Below are 7,108 nucleotides of genomic sequence, written 5' to 3'. Positions count from 1 at the left end.
AAAAGGAATGATGAAAACCAATGAAACAAACAGAAATCTAAGCACAGACAGAGGGGGAGTAGCCCTAACCATAACCATTGGGAACTCTTCATCTGTGTGCGCAGTACTTCCTAGAGATTCAGCTGACCTTTGAAAATAATGGGCTCCATAGATGTATTTACTCCGCTTGCGATGTTCAAGGCAAGCCCCCTGGCTCCTGAAAACAGATTTCCACTCATAATTCAAACAGTGACTGTTAAGAGTTTGCCTGCTGTGTGGTCAGCTGATTCAGGGGAATGGGTGTTTCAGCCCTCCACCCCCACCACTTGTGCGTTCTCAGCCAGCCAGCCAGAGCCACCAGCCGCTTCCATAGGACAACAATTCTCTGTATACCTTTCACTGCCATTATGAATGCAGAGGCATTTTGCAGTGGCAACGGAGCATCCGCACAGCAATTTCCCCTGCTGCCTCCTTGCCTGAGCCCCTGTAGCTGCCATCCCCCACCCCGTGCTAATGGAAGGCTTTTCTCAGACTCCCCCCCCCAATCAGTATGAGGGGATGTGAATATTGAGAGGGAAGGACTGTGGACTCTGGCTCACACTGTCTCCAGTTAAAACGATTGGGTAGTTGGTGATGTGAAAGACCTCTGCCTGAGACCCTGGACAGTTAAATTAAACAAGATTACACTGTGCAAAAATATGTAATAAATAAATAAACTCATATAATTATAAACGTTATAAGTGTGCTTTATCTCAAATATAATAGTAAGCAGCAGTCATTTCGTAGAAAAAGAGGTGCAAGAGCTCATTAGTATAACTCATTAGCATAACTTATTTGCATATGCCACACCCCCTGACATGAGTGGGGCTTGTTGCATGTGCCCGCCCCCTGGGCTCTTTACTGCCGGAGCTCCGCTCCTGTGCGCTCCTGCAGGAAATGACCCCTGATAGTAAGTATAAATAAGATATAATACATATAAAACTACATATAAATCAAAAGTCAAAATACAGTCTCAAAGATGTCCATCCCAAACGTTTGAAAAACCTGACATAGGAAAACTTTCCAAAGAATTATCCTGCTGCGTAAGAAAGTTCACTTCTGACTTCGTTAGCGTGATGAAGCTTGTAGCCATTAAGGATCCATACCTAACAAGGTTTTGATAAAAGCTGTTTTGAAACTCTCTTTCTCAAGAGCTAACAATCCTTTTCTTCAAAGCTGATGATCCTTCTACAAACGGAATCCAATATATAAACATATAACAAATTACATCTAGTGCTCATCATTATAGTGGTTTTTTAAAAAAACTTGATTCTGATAAGACCAGTCACAATTTTCACAGGTAATAAGGTACATTCATGATGGAACACAACTGCCTCCAGATTTCAGTTCTTCAGCTCTGACATACTCCCACAACAGGCTTAGCATTCTTAATTGCCCTGCCTGCCAAGTTTTAAGAAACAGTATTCTAGCATTCCCAGGTGTTATCTCAATTAAATCCTTTAAGGGTACAGACTCATCATCCCTAATAAATTCATTTCTAATCTTGGTACAAACAGCTGTGTTCAAAACTGCAAACATTAGCTTCAAGGCTACTTTCATCGAAATGAAATTACAAGAGATCACCTAAGTTAAACAGAAGAAGGTTTTTTGCCAAATGAAACGACTAAGCAATCAAAGAGAAACCAGCACATATGTCTTCAGTTTGGTGTAGTGGTTAAGTGTGCGGACTCTAATCTGGGAGAACCGGGTTTGATTCCCCACTCCTCCACTTGCACCTGCTGGATGACCATGGGCAAGCCGTAGTTCTGGCACAGCCGTTCTTGAAAAAGAGCAGTTTCTGTCAGAGTTCTCTCAGCCTCACCTACCTCACGGGGTGTCTGTTGTGGGAAGGGGAAAGGAAAGGAGTTTGTAAGTCGCTCTGAGACTCCTTTGGGTAGTGAAGGGCGGGGTATAAATCCAATCTCTTCTACTTCTTCTTCAATGGGGATCAAATCTTATTTCAGTATGAGGAACCGCTTAACATGAAAATCCATGATGTTCCCGAGACTACTTATCTCAGGGGACATGACAATGATACAAAAAACAACCTAAATCACCACTTTGATTTAACTTAAGAGGTTCCAATGTATGAAATCTAAAGATGAATCATGCTTCCTGTTGGTGTAGTAATCTCATCATATCTGCTCTATTGTACGGGTGAGCTTTTCGCTTGTACAACACTACAAATCTTAGATCCCCTGGTAGATGCAGCATAGTAAGGAAATGGTTCACCATTAAGGCTTCAGTATTTTTATTTTTGATACGCAACTTGTGTTCAAGTACACATGTCTTAATTGCCCTCATAGAGCTTCCAATATAAGCTAATTGACATGAACAGAATACCGTATACATGATCCTCTTGGAGTTACAATTATAAAACTCTTTTAGTTGGAAATTACTGCCATTAGGGAATTTTACTTCTGCAGTTTCCCACACCAGTCTGCAGGCAGTGCAATTACCACACCTGAATGGCCAAAAACGTATTCTCTCTGTGGAGGTCCCAACATATCAGATCTCGTCAATATCTCTTTGAAGTTTTTTGTTTTTCTGTAAGCAATTCTAGGTTTGCTTTGGCAACCAAGTCGGAAACAATATGCCAGTGGCGATAGATTATATTTATAATGGGCAGAGCTAAAGTGGTAAACTCCATACTCCAAAAAAGACCTTCATGATTGTCTTTCTTGTCATAATTTTTGGCAGAGACTAGAATTCTAGACAGACAACTGATTCGGAGAGGGTATCCCATGGAGGTTTTGCACAGATCTAAGAACAGGGCTATAGAAACTGACAGGAAATTACTGTTTCCACAAGCTAAGAAAGACAAATCACGAAGCTACGTGGAAATGGTTGTTGGGCTGAACACTGTCCTAACATTTATTTCAAAGCTACGTGGAAAACTTCTCTTGGTTGCTGGGCTGAACACTGTCCTAACATTTATTTGTCTGTTCACCTGCTGTGTGTTGTCTAGAGTGTAATTAACATAATGTATGTCTGTGATAACTCTTAAGTGTTTCCTGTGTAATTATCTGCTGCCACTTTAACGGCTTGACTTTATGCAGCTGTTGAACAGGGTCTGATTATCTCGCTAAAGACAATCTCTCTCCCTTATACTGGCACAGTATGATCCACCAAGTTGAACACAGCCCAACAGCACCACTAACCATAGTTAACCTCAAAACAGAGCTTGCCATCAGAGAACCAGGTGTGTAAACTGTGGTTTGTTGCTAACCATTGTTTATATTAAAATTAGTATACTAACCAAATCTCCAGGTCCCACTAACCATAGTTACTGGTAATTGGAGAGATGGGGAATTCCTGCCAGAGACCATTGTGAGCTCTCTTGCCGATCACTGAGAAATTCTGTGGGGTTAACATCTGTGTAGGTCCACCAAATTCCAGATGTGCCTTTCTCTCCATGCATCTGAAAGCATTTTCAATGCTCCCTTTCACACGTTCTTTGCTCCTCTCTCATTCCCCCCCCCAAAAAAAATCTCAGCAAGCCAATCCTGCAAAGGGCGCTCAGTTGCAACACTGCCATATATATCATGCTTTGAATTCCCAATGAGTGGAGTTCTTATTTTCAGTGCTTTGGGAGACTTCCTTTACATTTTTACACGCACAGGGAAAAGAAAAGAAGGAAACCCTTTCATTAATGGTGCCACCAAACACTTATCAACATTGGCATCTTACATCTTCCAACACTGCACAGGTAAAAATAACCATACAGCTGTATATTTGGAACATGCACGACTGAACACAAAAAAAACATGAGCAGGTTGTGAGGTCCTCAACACATATCCCTTAAAAACTTCTCCTGCTAAAAGCAAACACCAAGATTATTCAGCTAGCTAACAAGGAGTTTTGCTAACTCCTAAAGATGGCCAGGAAATTCCCTACAGTCTAGGGTTGCCAGGTCCCCCGTGGCCACTGGCAGGGGATGGGGGGCCAGGGTTGCCAGATCAAGGTTGGGAAACTCCTGGAAATTTGGGGATGGAGCCTGGGAAGGACAGGGACCTCAGTTGGGTACAATGCCACAGAGCAGGGGTGGCCAAACTGTGGCTCGGGAGCCACATGTGGCTCTTTCACACATATTGTGCAGCTTCTGCTACAGTGGCTGGGGAAGCAACGGGGAGGCATGTCTCCCTGCTTGGTCTTCCCTTCCCCAGCCAGTGCAGAGACAGAAAGTAACTTGAACTTTAAATGCATTCTCAACCACCCCCCACCGCCAACCGGCTTGGAGAAGGCATTTGTCTCTTTAAATCCCTTCTCCAACCCAAGCCAGCCGGCGTGGGGGCAGGGAGGGACTTGGAGGACACATTTAACATTAAGGTTCCTTTCTTTCCACCTCTCCATCCCTCCCCCATTTGCTTTCTTTCCACTTTCTCTCTCTCTCCTCCCCATCTAAAGTGATCGATTTAATATTAATAAAAGCAAATCTGCATATTTTTCAATAAAAACACGTGTGTAATATTTGTTCATGTCTTGCGACTCTCAAACATCTGACGTTTATTCTATGTGGTTCTTACATTAAGCAAGTTTGGCCACCCCTGCCAGAGAGACTACTCTCCAAAGTATCCATTTTCTCCAGGGGGACTGATCTCTGTAGTCTGGAGATGAAATGTAATTCTGGGGGATCCCTCAGGTCCCACCCGGAGACTGGCATCACTACTACAGTCTCTTACCTTTCAAAGAAAGGCCAACTCACTACCCAAGAGCAGATATAATTTTTGCTTACCTTCCTTCCTTTAGATCATTTTGCATCTTTTTGCTCCAATCATGCAATATTAGAATGTAGTTAAAAGGGAAATCAATGAACACTGCATAACATATTACACGGACTGGGCTGGTCTTAACCATTTTGATCCAGAAGTATATCTAGGGTGGACTGCCCAGAACTGTGGCATACACAATATTATAAATTTAAGCCTTGTGGGATGGCTTCTGAAGAAGAAATGGGAATTTTCCCATCAGAGTGTTGACAGTGCTCTGGGAGGGAAATGAACAAGAAGCCCTCCATGAAAAACAGGACGGGCAACATCCAGGTGGGGACTGAAGATCTCCCAGAATTACAACTGCACCCCCATACTACAGAGACCAGTTTCCCTGGAGTAAACGACATTATATCCTGCTGAGGCCTCTCCCCACCCCAAATCATGCCCTCCCGGGGTCTATCTCAAATGTCCAGAAATTTTCCAACTCAAGAGTTGGCAACAGTGCTGAAAATCTACCTGGCGGTGTTTAAATCATTCCAACACTGAAGGATTTTTCACTTACCGACCACAGATTTGTAGACATCAAACGGTAATACTATAAAAGGAGCAAATGAAACATCTGTTTTCTGGTTCACACCGAAGCCTCTTTGATCTCTGTGTATGTTGGTGACTTCTAACAGGTTACTCTGGTGCAATCTTCTCGCAGTGGATTTGGGCACAATGTGCTTAAAATGAAAGTAAAAGAGCCAGGAATTCCCCAGCGACGAGGGCAAAACGATCAAACATGCTAATCAGACTTTGAATAAAACTTTGCCCCATGGAAACTGCCCATTGCACTGAACCATCCAAATCTAGCAATTTTAAATACATTCCGGTTGGCAGAATGCATCGTCTACAGCAGGACCTTCCCCACTTACTCTGCAACTGCTGCCATAAGTGTACCAAGCAGCTCCAACAGCAGACAAAGATGAGTTTGGCTCTTCTAATTCGAGGCTGCTGGTAAAAACATCCCTGTTCATTCTGACCAGGAGCTATATGGTAACGTTTTGTCAATTTATCATTTCTATGACTTTCTCAGTGGATTCATTTGTGTAAACTGGCTCACAACCTTCAGCTGAGAAGCAGAAGTATCTTTTAAGTCAGAGATCAATTTGAGTAACGTCCCAGTGTTTGTGGTTAGTAGGAGGCGTAGTGTGTTCTAATGTACCATGCTTGCTATATAACTTTCCTCTAAAAAGATTCCTATCCGGTCGAGTTAGTGCCACTGTAACGGCTGGTGGATTTCTTTGTTTTTTGCCCACAGATTCGATCAAATGTGTGACTAGGATAGTTGCTGTTGCTAACATCTGTTAGTTATCTCTCTTAAATATCTCTCTGCCTCCACCCCAATATTCTGGTTAAGGTGGTTTCCAGACGACATTTTTTTTAATTTACAGAAGTCACCATCAGAAGTCACCATCAAAGTTATTTAAACCCAAAGGACAAGAGTATAAAAATATCAGATAATAACTGCCTTTATTAAATAGTATAAGACATTCAAACCATGTTCATTCAGAGCCCAGACTGCCACCCTACACAAATAAAACCCCTGATATTTCAAAACCACACCACCAATTCCTTTTTGATAAAAACTGTCATACTCAACAACAAGCAGCCGCTTTACAAATCAAAAAAAAGAAAAGAAAATTCCAGGCGCTTAAAGAGATTTAAGAAGGCCAAAAACTGGTGGAATTAACTCTCTGTCCCAAAAGCTTGAGTGAATTTAAAAAGTTCTGGCACTGGAAAATTAGAAAATTAGGTACCAGATGAAGTACCAGAGGAGGGGAATTCCACAAGCAAGGAAAGACCCTTTCCCTCATGGCCACCTGGCTTACTTCTAAAAGCAGGGTACAGTTGCCAACACCAGGTTGGGAAATTCCTGGATATTTCGGGATGGTTGGAAAATAAACTGGAAGTTCAATAGAACATAATTGACTATAAAGCACCTATAGATTTGTATTAAAGACTCAAGCCAGCTTTATTTAGAAATCAGTACCTTGACACAGTACCTTTGTTATTATTGTAGGTCCGATATATAAGAATGTAATCTTTGAAATATGATCCTTGTCTTAATTTAGCTTCTGTATTCGTTTTAGAGCTTCCTTTGCCCCTTTCCCTTCGGATGCAGTATATAAAAGCAATAAAAATTACTTTTTTTAAAAAAGGTATTTCGGGATGGAGAGGTATAATGTCATAGACTCCACCCTCCAAAGCGGCCATATTTTTCCCCAGAACTGATCTCTATAGTCTGAAGATCAGTTGTAATTCCAAATCTCCAGGTCCCACATGGGGGTTGGCAACCCTAAAGCAGGGAGGTGTGGAGAAGCGAAACGGCCACT

Source organism: Gekko japonicus, unplaced genomic scaffold, assembly GCF_001447785.1.
Source record: "Gekko japonicus isolate JY-2015 unplaced genomic scaffold, Gekko_japonicus_V1.1 scaffold674, whole genome shotgun sequence".
NCBI lineage: Eukaryota > Metazoa > Chordata > Lepidosauria > Squamata > Gekkonidae > Gekko > Gekko japonicus.
This window is presented reverse-complemented; position numbering follows the sequence as displayed.